Source organism: Peromyscus eremicus, chromosome 19 (genome assembly GCF_949786415.1).
Source record: "Peromyscus eremicus chromosome 19, PerEre_H2_v1, whole genome shotgun sequence".
NCBI classification, from domain to species: domain Eukaryota; kingdom Metazoa; phylum Chordata; class Mammalia; order Rodentia; family Cricetidae; genus Peromyscus; species Peromyscus eremicus.
Genome location: NC_081435.1, coordinates 40,773,979 through 40,792,943, shown reverse-complemented (window position 1 = coordinate 40,792,943; position 18,965 = coordinate 40,773,979). Strand labels below are relative to the sequence as shown.

The 18,965-nt window shown below is 39.7% G+C and overlaps 1 protein-coding gene across 1 annotated transcript in view; it reads right to left on the bottom strand.

Annotated features, from left to right (window-relative positions):
- The window catches only part of Znf475 (zinc finger protein 475), a 48,160-nt gene extending 29,626 nt beyond the window's left edge, over positions 1-18,534 (bottom strand). The window contains exon 1 of the mRNA XM_059246340.1: positions 18,368-18,534. The gene's annotated coding sequence lies outside the window, so the exon portion shown is untranslated. The remainder of the gene's footprint in view (positions 1-18,367) is intronic.
- Positions 18,535-18,965: the final 431 nt, after the last annotated feature.

Sequence of the window (18,965 nt, the reverse complement as noted above, 5' to 3'; positions counted from 1 at the left end):
CCATTGTTCATTTTTACGGTTGGTTGCTTAGGTAACAGCTTCATTCCTAGTTAACAGCACTTTGAATAAATTCCCTCTGTTCAAATAACTTATATGGTTTTTGTTTCCTGATGGTTACAAACAGAATAAGTAATTTTAAAAAAAATCCACGCCATTCGGGCTACACATTATTTTACTACTGCAATAAGCAAAGGAATCCTTTCATAACTTGTTAGAAATTAAGGTGCTTACCTCAACAATAAAACTCACTCAGAACAACAAAAATGTGATCTTGTAACTTTAAGAAAATGACGTTATGAGCTAGAAAATGTCACTTCTCGTTCTTGTCACTAATTAAACTACGTCATAAGGAGAAACCTGTCATTTTAGGCATAGCTATTGTTTCTTCAGTTTTGTATGACTCTCTACCTGCTGATCATCCAGTCATAAGGCCATTACTGCTATGAAGAGAAATCAGAGTAAAGCCACCCCACTCAGATTACCAGAAAGGCTGATGGGAACTGGGTGACTAGTACTCTTCCTGGAAGAACTAGGGAGATTGGTGTCTGTGGTCCTCAGTAAATCTCATATGAACTGACAACAGGTCCCATGAGAACAGCTGGGACCTGGGGGCTGTATGGCTTGAAAGAATGGTATTTCATAGGTAAGCATAGGAATGCTTTAAAAAAAAAAAAAGCCATGTAGTCAGAGGCATGGCTTTGAGGGAATATGGGCATTTCCAATTTGGATTTGAAGGGTTAATTAAAAAAAAAATCCCTTTCCTCATTTTTTTCTTCAGTATAAAGACATTCAACCCAAAAGTTCTTTTACTTTCATTCCCTCTAACTGCTAGGTGTGGACACAATAGTCTGTGGTATTAGAAAAGCTACAGGGAATGGACAGAAATGGACATTTTATGCCTCTAAGTAGAGCCTTCTGCATGGACATTTTATGTTGTTAAGGTTCATAATGTCACCCCGTGGAAGCTAGTATTAGATCCAACCTGTACTTTTCACTCTATATTGAGTATCCAAATCACCGGGTACACCGTCATGAATGCTACACAGGTATGGCCATGTAACTGTCACACTGTTATGTGGAGCAGCAGAGAAATGACTATGGAAACCACCAATATAATCACACCAGAGGCCTGTAACGTGTAGAAATCCAAAGGACGAGGAAAGAGAAATGGAAGAGAAGAAGAGGTTGGAGTAGGAGGATTCAGGCTAGCAAGGAATAATCAAAGGAACGTCACTGACCTAGTCTGCTTCCTGTTGCTTCGACAAAACACTGACCAAAAGCACTTGGAGAGAGTTTACTTGGCTTACAGATTACAGTCTACCATCATCAAGGGAAGTCAGGGTAGAAACTCAAGGCATGGACCTGGAAACAGGAACCTGAAGGCAGGAACTGAAACAGATCCCCCAGAGACATCCTGCTTTGGGCTTTCTCCCCATCACTTCCTCAGCTTGTTTTCTTATACAACCCAGGGCCATCTGCCCCAGGGTGGCACCTCCCATAAGTGGGGAGGTGGGCTCTTTCACATCAATCATCAATCCAGAAAATGTTCCACAGGACTGTCTGATGGAGGCATTTTCTAAATTGAGGTTTCTTCTTCTCAGCTAACTATAGCTTGTGTCAAATTGACAATAACAACAACCTCAAACTAACCAGCACATTCACATACTGTGTTTTCTCATATTTCAGATAATTCTATTCCAAGTATTGGCTCAGAGGCCAAATGTGGCCCACATGTATGTATTCTTTGTAGCATTCAAAGTGTTAACAATGAATTAATTGCCACTATATTTGAATTTAGAGATGTCCCGTGAATGGTTATTTGCATTTACTGGACATAGTGGAAGATTTAGCCTGGAGAGCCTTCATTCCTGTCATACAACCAATCTAAGCTAAAACACAAGGAAAGCCACAGGTCAGATGGCAGCTGGACTCTGCCAAAGTTTCTCAACCAGCTCACTTCACTAATTTATAGTGCAGGCTTCACCCTAGGGCCATTTGAGTCTGTAAGTTTGCTTGTGAACCTCACTTGAAACTGACCCTTTCCCACAGTCTTCTTCTGAACTGGATATTTGAAAACCACTTCAAGAATTTGCAAATTCCAGCTCTTTAGAAACTGAGGATCCAGTTGAAGATATCTTTTCTGTGAGATACTAAAGTCACAACATACTTATTGTTTAAAGATTTTAGGAGGGAATCTTGCCAGCGAAAGTGGGCTGAAGATGAAATGCATGCTTTGAGGAATGAGGGGAAGATCTGAGAAGACTCAGTGACATCAGGAGGAATGTTTATAAGTTATTGAAGGGTCAGAACGATGACATGTAATTCCAAAAAGAAAGGGACAAGGACCTGGTATTTAGAAAACCCACAAGAAGGGCAATAGAAGGGGAGGACAATAACAGGAAAACAAGTGTTTCATGGGGTCATCTGAATACTTTGAAGTCATTTGCACATTTAATTATCAATCCATTCAATTTGAGCTGTTCTATGTAAGCCAATGGACCTTGCTTTACCACTCAACGTTTTTCTTTCTATGGGATGCTATTCTTCTTTCTAAAGAACTAGTCAGTTTAAGAATCAAATCATCTACCAACAATAAAAGCAGTTGTAGGATTTTCAGGACTTGCAAATCTGTCATTAGAGAGGACTGAAGAATTTGGTCAACTTTTTCTTCTGCCAAGCTATTTTGTCAAGAAGTGAGTATAAATTAAACCAGACATGTGGAAGAACAGAACTATAATTCATTCTCAAGCTAGAATGAGATCTAAAATTGATTACCATCAAAGATTAAGGAAAATACTCAGGTTTCAGTATTCAAATTTTAGGAGAATTTTGAATCAATGCATGTGTTACTAGCCTCAGCACATGAGATGCCTGACAAAGTTCTACTGTTGTAACTCACTTGACTCATTATCACTTAGTGCAATACTTTTGGCATAGGCTGCCAAGCCAAGGGTAACAATATTTGAAATATAGTCACTGCCCTAGTGTGTTAAACAACCACAATGCGTACGGCTGCCCTTGGCTAGGACAGATTGGCAAAGACAGATGGCTGTCACTGCGTCCCAGGGAGACCTTCCTAACCATATCCCCCACTGACCTAATAACAGACCCGGCATTGTGCCTTAGTTCTATCTACCTCCAGGAGGTCAGAGTCTCCCGGAGCCTGGCTAACTCTTAAACTGATCATTAAGAGCATTCATTATAGCCCTCAACACTGTTAATAATGCTCTCTTTACCCAGAGCTGTATCTGAGCAGAGTCCCTGGGCAGGAAGGAAAAAGCTGACCAGGACCTGTGGGAAGGCTGTTTCTATTGTTGTCAATCAACGAATGAGGCTCTATTTTCTGATTTGCTCACTGACGGGGAGTGAGTCTGGAGACTTGATAGTTTACTTATGCCTCCAAGCTAAACACTGCTTCTCACTGTGGGCTTTTATCGCCATGGTACCAGGACCTCCCAACACAAAAATGTCACCCCAAACCTATTGTCATTCTGTTTGATGTCACCGAATCTTGTGAAGACACTCTGTCACAGACCTTATGGTTAGAACTCATCAATGACTCCGAATCGTCGGCACCACATCTTTTCCCTTCTCGGGAAAACTTACACAAGACGTCTTCTGCTGGTGAAAAACCACCAAAATTTGTCTCCTGCTGTCTGTGAGGAACTTGCTTCCTCTCTGTGTCCCGCGAGCCCAGGCAAAGCATGAAATGTGGTGACAGCTTTTTATTTAAAAACCCCATAGCTTATGGCTTAGATATCCTGTGGCTTACAATGTACTGAAAGCTTCCTGCCACTCGATGTCGAATTACTATCAAACACCCTGGATGTCAGAGTATCTGCTGTCTTGCTCCTCTTCCTTGTAGCGGAGAAGGAAAATATGTGTGTGTGTTTTCAGTTTCAGAGAAGATGACAAAGGCTGAGGTATTTGTTTGCGTTTTCAGCTGGCTCCTTCTCTACATTGCATGCCATGCCATCCCACATCACTTTTAAGCACTATCTGTCTTTACATTTAGGACAAGCCAATACAATAAGGGCAGAATTAGGAAATGAATAAAGAACTAGGCACCCAGTGGTTGACTCTAGAGTTGTCATAATGTGACTGGAAGATAAAAGTGGTATTAACAAGTCCCTAAGTAGAAATGTCTTACTTAAATGTTAACTCAGTTGTAGTTTATAGAAAGCAGATTGTTGTATATTGGGAGTGATGGGCTCCTTCTAGTCACAAACGTGAAAAGCTTTGCCTGTCCCAAGCTGCAGAGAGAGAAGGAATTTGAAGTATGAAAAAAACTCAACAAACATTTGCCGACTTTAAAGATAGAGGAAGAACCAATCAAGCCAAGACATGTGGGGCGCCTCTGGAATCTGGGGAGAGTGGATTTTCAAAACTATCTTGAGAGTTTTGAAAAAGCAAGTGACCTTTTAACATCTCAGCTTGTGCCCATGGAGGCCCCTGGCTAGACCTCTGACATAGAACTGTCATATAATGAATTTGTGCTTTTTAAGCCATTGTTTTTATGGTAACTTGCAACTCATAATAAGAAATGAAACCATCTCCAAAAAACTGAAATCAGTTTTGTGGACACAGCAGCCTTCTGCCAAAAGGCCATTCCATTAGTCTTGTCCACACTTAGGTCTAGAATTTAAATCATGGAACTGTAAGCAAGCTCATCTCCAAAGGTGACAACTCAGTGGGAAACTCCGTCACACGGGCTGGGCCTTGGTGTCATACCCAGCTGGTTGTCTCGAATGAGCTACAATAAAATTCACTCCAAAATCACAGGCAAACAAATACAGAACATTGTTCAGTGAGTCTTTGTGTCACTCTCTAGGGTGGTGAGAATCCCTAACCATGGTGCATGACAACTTCTGATTCTGTCTTACCCCAACTGTGGTCAGTATGTCTTTCTTGGTTCACATCCATTATCCTCTCTTCTTTGACTACATTATTTGTTTTGCATTGCTTATGTGCATCAGAGGGAACCATCATTAAGTACACTCTTCAGAAATTTGAATTAAATGCACACTGCTTTTGGCCAGGTCTTGGCATTTCTTATTAATGAGGGTGTTCCATGTGTAACAGAGTTCTTTTTCTCCTTGAAACCATGTTGTCCACACTACAAGCAGCAATTTCCAGCAAGTGGAAGGAGGTGCTTGGACCTTGTGGAGTAGGAAGAGTCACTATCTGTTTTGATTCTGACCTGAAAATTCATTTCTGGTTTGTAGAGTCATTCATTCTCTGTACAGAGCTCTGGCATAATGTAGATCCTCCAACTTTCTGCCCCCTGTGTAGTCTTTCTGTGTAACCCCATTACACAACCCCTGGCATTAGGTGTTCATGGGCATCACTGTTACCCAGCTCAGACTCAGTGATTGAATTACATAAACATGAGCAAACCACGGATGAAAACTGTAGTATACTGTACAAAAAGAACACTGGAGAGTGTTGCCTATGATACTCAGACAAAAAAATGCTTTTCATTTTAATATGTGAGAGATTATTTTGTTAAGTGGATCGTACCTGAAGTTTCTCCAAAGCTAGAAGAGGATTACACAAAGGAAAATGATTGATGTTAAGCTGATGTAGCCATCCCGAAGCTGGGTGGGAGTCTCTTGTTTTCCTGCTGTGTACCCCCTCATGAAGAAGGATACGGACAGTTACTCATTCTCAGAGCTTGGTGCCTAAAGTCTGGGTGAATGGTTGGTCTCTGTTTCTCATCATGCCTACAGATCCAAGTTTTGGCCATATGGTTTGCTGTGTGCCAAGTTTCCCCTCTGTGTGGGACAGAATTGACTGTTCTCATACACTTAAGGAATTTCCACTGGCCAGGGTTCATGTTATCCTTTTTCATACCATAGTCCTTTAAAATGTATCTTGCTGCCCAGATATTAAAAATTACATTAAATTTTTAGGTGTGATGATAACATTATAATTATATTTTAATGGTAATTTTTATTGAGATAATTATAGATTCAATATAGTTGAAGGAAATAATACAAAGATCCCTTGTGCATTTGTTCACTTTCCTCCAATTTGCAAAACTACAGTATAATGTCTCACCCGGGAAACAGATTTGAATAAAATCCAGAATACCCATTTAATTTGTTTGTCTGTGTGTATGAAAAAAGCTCTATATAATTTTACTGCATATGTAAATATCAACCACTACCACAAAGTACCAAATGGCTCCAATAACTAAAGATCCCCTGTAATGCTATTTTTAACCTTATTTACGTTCTTTCCATTATCTCTCTCAAATCTCTACCCCTTACTCCTAGCAACCACTTACTCCCAGTAATCTTTCATTCCTAAAATTTTATCATTTCAAAATATTACATAAATGAACTTAGATAGTAGATAGACTTTTTTCTTTAAAGCAGTTTCCTGAAGATTTGACCATGTTGTATATTTCAGTAATCTGCTGCTTTTAATTGTTGCATAAGGTAGGATTTTATACATATATCATACTTTGTTTCACTGTTGAAGCATCTTGGATGATTTCAGTTTCGCTGTTATGCTCATTCTCATGACAAAAAGCATTGAAGTGATTGTTGAAGGATGCATAGCAGTCAGATAGTGAGAGTGGAAGGAAAGATAATTCGGGTCATTGGAGCAGTAGTGTGTGCAAAGATACAAGTATCTAAAGCGTGTCATGCTTGCAAAATGGCAGGGCTTGACGTAGAGAGAGAGGCAAGTTTCTGTATGATATGTATGAGGTTTTGTCAGAGCGGAGCTTAAGTGTGCGTGTATGCCCATGAGAAGATGGAGACACGAGTGGATGAAGGTGAGTATGGAATTAAGTGTGAGTGGGTCAGTGTGTGGATGGATACAAGTTCATGGGAATGTGCACACGGAATTATGAGAATGAGTGTGTATGTGCACAGATGAGTGCATGTATATGGATGGGTGGGTGTGTAGGTAGGCATGAATAAGGGGGCCACTGGTATTGTGGAAATGTAGATAGATGTGAGCATTTAGGTGTTGTGAATCGCTTGATGGAATATGTGCATGGATGTGAGTGGAGACACATGTTTACGTGCGTACATGAATATAAGTGAGTATGTAGATGGGTGTGTGTACATAAGCAGCAGTGCGTGGCATGAGACAAGTGGGAGAGAGAGAGATGTGGGGTTTGGGGAGAGGGGAGGCTGGGAGGTTGAGAGGTATGGATGAAATAAGAAGCAAAGTGGTGAAAAAATTGATTTAACTAATTAGGAAAATATATTGGAAATAAATAATGAAATCTCTTACAGTTGATACCAGGAATTTTGACTCCCCCTATGCGACATAGAAACATTCCACAGATTTTCTTCAAATATGTATCACATAAGAATGAAAAAAGAGAATGGATTAGGAAATCTGAAGGATTTTTGGTTTCTAATTTTTAGGAGCCAGGTAAAGCAAGTTTTCAGTTTTTTAAAAAGACATATTACAGTTTCCTCTAAAAGCAAACTTTTAGCAGGAAAAGAAATTGGTATAATTTACAAAAATATAACTTATACTCAACTACTACGACTTCTATGCTCTTCTCAATACTATGTCTAATACACATTTAAAGCAGTCAATTCATGTCCCATCCTGTGTCCCCAATAGCAGATATATGCCTATTTTTGCTGAAATCTTGGCAAACACCTCTGAACTATTCTGCTCTATTGTTTTGATTTATGTATGCAGAGATTAAATAATGAGATAATTCATTTTCAACAATATATTCTGTTAGGACGTGTGGTGGTTTGAAAGAAAATGGCCCCCAAGGGGAGTGAGTGGCACTATTAGGATGTGTGGCCTTGTTGGAGGAAGTGTGTCACTGTGGGGGTGGCTTTGATGTCTCTTTTATTCAAGCTTCCCTCAGTCTGTCAGTTAACTTCCTGTTGCCTGTAAGATGTAGGACTCTCAGCTCCAGCACCACATCTGCCTGCATGCTGCCATGCTCCCCGTCATGATGATAATGGACTGAACCTCTGAACTGTAAGCGAGCCCCCTCATTTGAATGTTATCCTTTATAAGAGTTGCTGTGGTCATGGTGTCTCTTCACAGCAATAAAAACCCTAACTAAGACAGGAAGCCAAGATAGTTTCTCATTTACTTCTATGCTGGTTATTTCCCTCTACCCTTCTCCACCTTGTTTTTTGAGGCAGGGACATTCATTGAACCTGGAGCTTTCTGTTTCTGACAGACTGACCTGCCAGCAAGCTCTGGGATCTGTCTGTCTCTACTCCCACCCTAAATGTTGGGCTTATAAGCAAGAATCTCCACATTTGAAAATAGATGCTGGAGTTTTTTTTTTTTTAATGCAAATCCTCATGCTTGCACAGCAACAACTTTGCCCACTGAGTCATATCTCCAGGCTCTCGGTTCTTAATTGTAATTGAATTGTCACCATTAGCAGGGAGGCAGCTGGGAGAAGCACAGAGCCAAGCAAATTGTTTAAATATATTGGTAAGGTCTCATTTTCTAAGTAAAAGCAGAGCAAGTGGTTTGCCAAACCATCAGAACTTCCCTAGTGTCCAAAGGTTTTTTTGTTTTTTTTGTTTTTTGGTAAGGTCTCATTTTCTAAGTAAAAGAAGAAAAAGAAGTTTACCAAAATATCAGAACTTCTTTTCCAGTGTCCATAGTTTTTGTTGTCTCTTTTGTTTGCTTTGTTTTATTACCCCTACATAAGCTTGGACTTAGGTTCATAGCATAGCTCCAAAATTCCTATTGGCTGTGGAATGTTGAGTGAGGTTCTTATCATCTCTGGACTTGTTTCTTTCTGTTTTGTGGGATTCAAAAGTCACCTGGCAGGACTGTTATGAAGATTAAATGAAAGATAAAGTGCTGGCAGATGCCAGGTATGATATATATATATATATATATATATATATATATATATATTATGTATATATATTATGTATATCCCACTACTATTATTATAATGCTTTCAAATACCATCTTCATACTAGATCACATCTTTATACATAATGTAGCAGACAGGAAAATGTAATTAGCAACATTTCTGAAATTATTCTCCTTTTTATTAAAATACCCCAAGAAGTTCCCAAGTTTTCATTCTCTAGCTAACTCAAACCACATTTTATTTATATTCAATAAAAAGACATTTCAGCCACGGTCCTGGAAATACTGAGAACTCTAGGGAAACATGAGCATGTTTTCTAACCTCATCCAAACCGTATGGTACATTGTAATCCTGCCTGCCATCCACGCTCCCTTTGCTAAGGACACTTGCTCTATCTCTCAGTTAGCTGGCTCTAGGTGGCCATGTTCCCCTGCACTGAAGCTGACTGGCACAGCACTGGGCACTGGACACAGGCTGACTTGCTGCACTTGGCTGTGAACTGGCCTTTTCCAAACCCTTCTTACAAGTGGGCTCAGGGTAATCTCCAGTTCTGCTCAGAATTTCAAAATAGTTCAATCAAGAGACGTTAACAAATATGAAGTTGAAAACCCAGTATGGACAATGCATGATTGACAGTCTAACCAGCAACAGTGGGACTTGCTTCTTAGTCTTCTGAAAGTGATGAGCTATGACTGAGGAGTTATTTTGGATTCTAGACCTGAGAAGAGAGTCAGTCTCCTAAACTCAGGCTCAGCATTCTCCCAATTCAGGTATTCTGTGTGCTTTTGAGCTGGGCCTGGCAGTAGAGTCCCCTGTGGCTTCCTGTACATGTACCCTGATGACATGTGTCCCATCACCTGAGGACACTTGTGGCAGGTGAGAAGGGCCTGGAACTGGATTTAGGGATGAATTCATTTCATCCAGCATCCTCCCTCAGGCAGTGGTGTCCAGAGCAGGTATTTGTGACATAACTTTGGTGTTCCTGTCACCATTATTGCTGAATCCACTGCAAGTTATTTCATAATAGCCCAACTCTTCCACTCATGAGTCCACAGGCTAATTGGTACAATATGGTTACTTTGATTTTGTATCTGTGAAGATCGTTTGTCACTGTAATTAAAAAAAATCCTCCATCAATCACTTAGGGAAATAGAAGTATATCTTTTTCATCAAAGAAGAAAGTCTGGAGGTAATCAAAAGCCAAACAACATCAAGGCCATGCTCTTTTGCTCAGGGGTTGCAAAAGCTGTTCTTGCTATGTTGCTAGATGATCTCCTCTGCTCTCTTCACGCACAGAAGATGGACCAAGCCTAGCATCTCCAGTCCAGTGTCTAACCTAGCTCTTCATCTGAGTTGGGTTTGATGGTATGTGGCTACCCAGCTCTCGGGTGAAAATTCAGGAATCACACTGGCTCCTGAGAGCTGGGATTGTAGGTGGGCTACCACATCCTCCTAGTGTTTTTGTTTTGTATGTGGTTTCTGGGCGATTGGAACCCAAGTCCTCAGGCTAGCATGGCGGGTACTTATAGGACCATGTTCCAGCCCCAGACTCCAGCAGCTTTGAATTCCACATCACGTGGAGGAAAACTCATAGAGTGTAGGGAAACATCTCAAGACATTATGGAGTCAGTATTTGAGCAGGCACACATGGAAGTCTATTCTGTAAACACCATGTGAAGGATGACACAATTTAAGGCTTTAAATCTTTATTCTTTGTAGTTAACTGTGAAGTTCCAGTTACAAAATTAATAATAAAATTAATTTGGTCATGTTAGAGTTAATCAAATTGTGAGTTATCACAATACCACCTATTTTATTTAGGCAAGGAATGTACAGTGTCTTTTAAGTAACTTTAATTTAAAACAGCACTTGCTATTTACCATAAGTTGCTCCCAGAAATCTCTGTAGAAAACATTATTTGGGAATGTCTTATCATCCATTCATGCCCCAATAGTTAGGATAATTAAATTCCATTTGATATTGTGTTTTACATAGGAAAGGCTGACTGATGAGGAAAATGTGGTTTTAATTGTGGTTTGTCAAATGTCATGTGTTTTATATATAAGATGGCTAACTTGGAAATGAACAGATAAAGCAATCCAAGATTTATCTGATTGTAGCATTGCACAGCCACCTAGTATTTTTGAGGGTAAAATGCCATGAACTCAGTCAAATAGTATATTAACTCTTTATTAAATATTTATGAATAGCCTTTGACTGTATGTGTATTTATATACTTTAATGAATATATATGACCAGCAATGAGTTAGAGGCTTATTGTTTATATTTATTATCACTTTATTGAGTGCTCTGCTCTTAATTGTCCCTCTCTGAATACAGAATTCCTAAGCTGCTATACACACACGTGTACCTCCCTCTCCATATGCCTTCTAGGTAAGGCAGTGTATTAATAATAATCCTGACCTTTGCTTAGCAATTATTTAATCCAGGATGCCTTCTTATCATTATAACAAATGATATTCTGGGTTGTAACTAGGTCAGACAGTACTAACAAAGACAGCGTTGGCTGAAACCTGAAGTCTGGGGTTTTTCCCAGTTGTTTCTATCCTCTATCTCTAGATCGCTGTCTCTCATTTTTTTGTTGTTGTTGTTCATATCACAGTAACTTCACTAACGTCATCTCTTGATGAGCCTTTTTACTTGGGATAAGATGCTCTCCCTTGCCCAAGCTCTGCAGCTGGAGGACCAGTCTGACCACAGTTTGCCTGTGAGGCGCAGGGCCAATCGGAAAGGCACAGGAAGAAAGGCAGAAGGCAATAACACACCGAAAACATCAGCAGCTTTTCACCCCTATGGGGTTGTCCGCTGAATTCACAAGGAAAAGAGGAACTGTCTGTGTGATCTGCTTTTATCTGCTTATGAATTTGAGGGGTCTCCTCTCTCAAATGATTTCACTTCTGTGTTTGTCCACTCTCCCCACCTGATGTTGGCCACCTTGTGATATTGCATTAACTCACAGGAAACCAGGGAACATTTCTACAATTAACACTTATGGGTCCAGATATTCCTTTGAACGTCGGCCTATGCTCAGAAGTCCACTGCCAGGCAAGTTGCCCAACCGTTCAGACCCTGTGTCAGCCATGGCTTTGAAGGACCACATTCACCTTGACTCCTCCAGTTCATTTTTTTTCCTAGCAACTATGTTTATCTCTGAAAATGCAACCAGAACCTGGTGCCCTGACCCAGATTAGATGCTTACAGTTGCCCCACCTTTCTCAAAATAGAGCTCAAACTCTTGACCATGGAGGTCCTCTGTAACCTTCCCCTCCCAGGTCTCTCTCCTGGTTCCCTCTTCCCTTCCTCTGTACAATACTTCACTTGCTCACTTCACCTCCAGTTCCTCAAACAAGCCAACATCTTTCTTACCCTCAGCAGACTGGGGTGGAGGCGGGAATGTAGCTTTGTGTGTGACCACGTCCCTGCCTAAAACCTAGTTCCTTGCCTGGTGCTCCGATTTCTCGCTTTACTTCTCTCTGCAAATATTATCAACCTAGAAAGGCCGTCCCTGATTGCTTTTCCTCTGTTAACTGCTGGCACTTTCTTCCAAGCACACAACCACATGTACACATACTGGCATGCACAGTCACATGCACATACATACGTGTTCTGTAGCCACCACCACCAGTTCTGTTCAGTGACATCATGGCTTGTTTTCTGAACTGCATTTGCAACATGTGGTTTTGTTTTGGGTTTTTGGTTTACACGTGTGGTATCCATTTCCTTCCCTTGGACATGAATTCCAAGACACTGGGGACTTATTTGTTCTGTACGGTTCGACTGACAGCACCTGGCCTATTGCCAGGCCCATGATAGGCGCTGACAAAACACACCCTATGTGGAATGAGATTAGCTTTATTTTACGTTATATTTTCAACAGAACTCAATGTAATTATTTAAATAGAAAATAGAAATGAAGATTTGGTGGCTTTTTTTTTTAGGTCTTAGGGATACTTGAGCAGTTAAATCTTGTTAATTCCTCTTCATGAAGGGATTACTATTCTATTTAGCCTGAGACATGTATATATAATTAGTCCAAGGCAAATAAGACCCCAGCCAAAGACTGTGCACTGGACCAAGAAGTATACCTCAGGGTTGAGTCATTCAGAAAGTAATGACTGACTTTCTGTAGAGTAGATGCTGCAGCCCCTATCCCCTAAGGGTGGCAGTGGGAGAGACACGAACAATGGCCTTATGACAGCTAGTCAGTCACATGTGCCAAGGGCACTGCACATTCAAGCAAAATCTAAAAACCAATGTTTGCCTTTCCTGGCTGGAGATTATTTATCCATAATCCCGTTTATACAAAAGCATTGTGGGTACTTAGGAATTTCAAACTTAATATTCTTTGAGAGTCATTTCTCCTCTGAAGAGATCTCAGAGTACTTTGTCCCCAGAGCAAGGACAGACTTTAAAAATTAATGTATGATTTGGGGAAGAGAATTCACCAGAACTGCTCAAACATTAGACAAGTGTACACAAACATAAGCCAGATTTGGCTAGCTGCCTAACCTGGCCTCATTTGATAAATATTTATTGGAGAATAGTCATGTTTATTCTTTTACATATTTGTCTTTGCCTTATGATGGCAGGGTACATGGCCTATAAAGCTCAGTTGTTTACTGCTCCTACATACATGAGAAAACCATGCAGTCCCTGCATGAGAACATACAAGTAGGACTTGATTTCAAAATGAAGTGTCTGAGATGGAGAGATGGCTCAGCAGTTAAGAGCACTTGTTCTTATAGAGGATCCAGGTTCAATTCCCAGTCCCCACCCACATGGTGATGACAGCCGTTAGTATTCTAGTTCCAGAGGATCCGATGCCCTCTTCCGGCCTCTGCAATTTATACACATGATGCATGAACATAAATGCAGGCACATGCTTGAAAACTAAACAAAAAATATTTTTTAAAGTGAAACATCCAATTACGAATCAGTGTGAATTTTAAAATCATACTCAAAAAACACCAGATCCTTATCAATTTTTGCTTGTGTACAACTCTCTCCAGGATTCTCTTGGTCTTTTCTCTAATAAATGCTTGGCTTCATTGTACCCTGAACATCAAATTTACAGTTCATCACCATGTTTAACCCATTAAAGTTACCTCTTTAAACCCTGCCTATACTACTGTGTCATGGTATATTGCTCTTACCATTTGTAGAACACCTCCCCATGTTTTTAATACTCCATAGGAATCGTCACTGCTCCTTCAGGAGTGGTGTTTTGGAATTGTGTACATTCGTCACTGTTCTCAAATTTCTATTAGAGACAATTATATGGGACTCAAGTTCTGAAATAAGCAGGAAAGCACAACTAACAGAAATTATAGTTTTCATTTTCAGGCTCAAAGTGGATATTAATGACAGACGCTCCAAAGTTGAAAAGGAATATGTCATATTTTTGCTTTGAAAACATTTGTGTGTTGATAATTTTCTCTTGTTCACAGGAAGATGTCAAAACTTTTGATCTGATGCCACTTTAGTAGGTTTATTTTTTTTCTCTGTCATGTGAAAAATACATTGTTGAACAGGCAAGACGGTGCTAGTATAGGTAATGTCTCTGTGTAGAAGTTATGAGCCAAGAAATACTGTATTTCCCCCTGTAATATCCTAGAATAGGTCATGTAATACCCTAGACAATAAGTTAGTGAAAATTAAATAAAAATTAAACAATTTAAAGTTAATTTTTAGTACTAAGTTTTGTGAATCAATTTATTGAATATTTTTGGCTTTTTCTTAATGTCCAGCCATTTAATATTAGGTTACTGCCTAGGACGATATGTATGTGACACTCAAGGAAAATGGCCCAATCTCATTTAAGTTTTATGTAAGACCACTGGCAAGTGGTCACAGAAAGTCCATCCCTATACATATTTCAAATCCTTGCTTCTGTACTGATAAGCCAATACAAGTTGCTTTGTTAAAATTAATGATACTAATGAGGGTAAGCAATAAATGCATTTCATAGAGTTGAGAAGCATATAGTCAACTACGGTTTGTTCATTTGTTACCAATGATGACTCAGTCGAGGAGAGGAAACCTCTCTAATCCACAACAGTGGGAGATAGGGTGCATTCACGGATAAAAATAAGTATCAACTCTCTACTTTTACCACTCAAAAACAACCCACAGAGAAACTCACAAAAGCTAAAACCAGATGGTACCTGGAAGGAAACACAGGGAAATATTTTTGTGATGTTGGTATTTGCAAAAACTTCATAGGCAAAACAAAACAAAAAGGATGGAAATGTAAACGCCTAATAAATGATACTTCTACATTAGAAACTACTACTCTTCAAAATAAGGATAATTAAAAGACAAATGACCGAGTGGAAAGGAATATACTTAAGATTTATATCTATAAAGAGTCTGTTATGTATATCTATATGTGTACATAATACAATCTAAGTTTTAAAGAGAACAAATCTTTGCCTAGATTGCTAACAACTACTTTTTAGTAGACAATAGAATACAGGAAATACTACACAATGTTCCTGGATGTTTGGCTTACAACTATCTGTAACTCCAGGCTCAGGATCCATCTGGCTCCTTTGGACATGTGGTACACAGACATACATGCAGGCAAAACACTCATACACATAAAAATAAATAAGAAATTTTTCTTGTGTAATTTTTTTGAGACAGAGTTCCTCTGTTTAATAGCCCTGGCTGCTCTGGAACTCACTTTGTAGATCAGGATAAATCCAACTGCTTCTGCCTCCTGGATGCTGGGATTAAACTCCACAGAGTTTCTCTGTACAGCCCTGGCTTTCATGGAACTCTCTCTGTAGACCATCTGGCCTCAAACTCAGAGATTGCCTGTCTCTGCTTCCCAAGGACTGGTGTGCGCTGCCATCACCACACAAGAAATTTTTATAAAAGAAAAATGCAAACAGAAACCACAGAGACATAGACATACATACTGCAAGGCCTGAAGCTAAAACAATGTCAATTCAAGTATTACTAAGGATGTGGGGAACATTCCTGGTAGGAATGTGGAGTGTTATAGCCACTCTGAAGACTCATTGGCACTAAGCCATATGCATAGGGTACACACTGTATAAAAAAATGAAGTTACATATCCACAAAAAGTCACATGCAGATAGATGTCTTTAGTAGCTTTACTCATAATAATGAAAAAATGGAAACATAATTATACACCAGCAGGTACAAGTATAAAAAAATTGCAGCATATTCTTACATAGGGGGTTGACTCAATGAAAACCAACTACCAAGACACAACATGAGTCCTCTCAAAACACATGATGCTGAAAATATCCGATACAAAAGAGTATGTGCTAAATGAGTCCATATATGTGACATGCTAGCAGTGCTGGAGTGACAGAGCTTGGTGTGAAGGTGAGTACATATAGAAGTGACGGAAAAGATGAATGCTGATACATTTGGTGACGTCATCTGTCCAACTTATCAATAATGCCACCCAAGAAGGGTGTGTCTAGTATGTGGTTCATGGATCATCAAAGGTAAGAAAAACATTTAAGTGGTCAAAGGTGTGAACAGGCAATTAAAAAGATACCCATGAGGAAGTGTTCCCCTTGGTTAGTCAACAGCAGATTCAAATTATTCCTACACTAGGATACCATATTTCATACTCGATCGGAGGTAAATATTCACTTTGAACTTAGCAATGTCACTACTAGGTCTGAGCCAAAGATAAAAAAAAAACATAACAACCAGAGGGCTTGTTGCACACGTGTAGAGTCCTCATGGAAGGGAGATCTTACAACATTTGTCTTTCTGTACCTGAGTTATTTCACTTAGCACAGTGTCCTCTATGTTCACCCTGCTACCACGAATGGGGATTTCTTTCTTTTGAAAACAGGTTGTTCTAATATACTATATACTATATACAACACCCTAATGCATCCCGTGATTTCTTTGTCCATTCATCTGCTGATGGACTTGTCGGTGTCCTATCTTGGTGCTTGAATGACGCTGCAGTACACGTGGAGTACAGCATACTGATTGCATTTCCTTTGGCCATATGCCAGAAATGAGATTGCTGGATCCTATGGCAGTTTTATTTTTATTTTCATAGGAATATCCGGGCACCTTTCCATAGTAGTGGGTTGAATTTACATTCCCACAGACAGTGTGCCCTTAAGGGTTGGTTCCCTTTCCACCACATCTTTGCCAGCACCTCTTTTTTAAAAATCATTTTTTCTAAATGAGATTCTAATATACATGAGGTGACTCTGACTTATTTTTCCTTGATGATTAGTGATATTTAACATTTTTTTTTCTTAAACGTGTCAGTCATTTGAGCAGAGTGGTGGTTACCAGCAGCTGGAGCCCAGAGGTAAAGGAAAGATAACGGTTAAAGGATCCAAATTGTTGAGTTTAACTATTGGGGACCTAATACAAACCATACTGATGAAAGACAATGATGATGCAGTATGTCATATCCCTTAAATGTACCAAGATAGAGAATCACAAGCATTCATTCCACCAAAAAAGAACAAAGCTAACAAAGCCCCCGTAGGAGGTGATGGACACTTCAACTGAGTTGAATCTGGCAATCACTTCCTGCTATGTACTTCATGAAAACACCTCATGATACTCCCTAAATGCATGGGTATTGTGTCAGATGAATCTCAATGAAGCTGGAAGACTTAAAGAATGGAATTGCTGCAGGAGTGTTTACAGCTGCTTGGTTACAGCAGGTCCAAACTGGAAAGGATCCAAATACCAACCAATAGATTAGCTAAACAAATGTAGAACAATCATGGGTTTATGCTCACCCATCAAGGACTGACCAGCAGCACACAGAGCAGCACAGGACAGCCCAGGGACATTCTCCACATCCAGAGGAGTCAGACACAGAAGCAGACATTGCATGACTATAGACATACAGAGTTCACGGGGGGTATGTCATTCTCTGGTGACAGAAGTCAGCACAATGGAGAGAAGGCAGGCTGGAAGGACATAAGGACAGTTTCTGTGGTGATGGAAATGCCCTTGCCTTGGTTGAGAGGATTCTATGCGACTATATTCTGTTAAATTAGTTGATTTTAGGAATTTCAAAATTAGAGCTCAAGTTTGATTATAGTTTACTCAGTTGATTTTTTTTAAAAAAATCTAATTCAACTGAGTAATTGAACCCTTTATCACTGTTTTTATTGTTGTGGCTAAGCTGGCCAATAAATTTAATATTGCATTAGTGTTAAAAGCATACTTTACTTTGAAGAAAATTATTTAGGTTGTGTCTTTAAATGGAACTAGATTATCTTTCAGTCATTACAGCATTTAAGTAATAGTTTATGCCTCATTGTCAATACTATTCCAAAGAAGTAAAATATTATTTTCAGAAATATCACTATTATTAGGACTAATTTCTATTTTGATTTCTTTTCTCTCACAAATAAGTATTTACTGCACACTGGGAAAGATGCTGTGGAGGAAATCAAGGTAATAAGTAATGGCTGAATGAAAGAAAAGCTTCAGACTGAGGAACTGTGAGACCAGAGTGCCACACTCCAACAGACTTACCTCGTAGAATCTGCCCTCTTCTCAATGCTCGGCCTCTACTGTGGCATTCCAACCCCCTCCGAGGATGCAGGGAGGATGGTGCTGGAGCTGGGAACTCCAAGATTCACATCTCCCTTGTGGGACTTAGAGTTAGAAGGTAAGGCTGCCGCATAAAAGGAACCCCAGCTTCTGTTGCCTGGATATATCCTGGCAACCTGTCAACAGAAGGGACAGGACTGGCTCTCTAGCAACTGCTCAGTAAACTCCAAAACAAGGGGTGAAGGAAGTGGAAGTAGACCGGAAGGTGGGTGGGACCTGAGCTTTCCCTGGGGACTAGACCAAGGTACTGAACACCCAGGAAGCAGAGGCAGATGAGCTTGCCACAGTTCATGTGGAAACACAACTTATTCCCTGTAGCCTTGGCTGCCCTGGAACTGACTCTGTAGACCAGGCTTGCCTCAAACTCAGAGATCTGCCAGCTTCTGCCTCCGGAGTGCTGGTATTGAAGGCCCAGATTCGACATTTAAAATATATATATATATATATATATATATATATATATATATATATATATATATATATATGAAGTAATGATCTAAAATGTTTCTTTCATGTATAA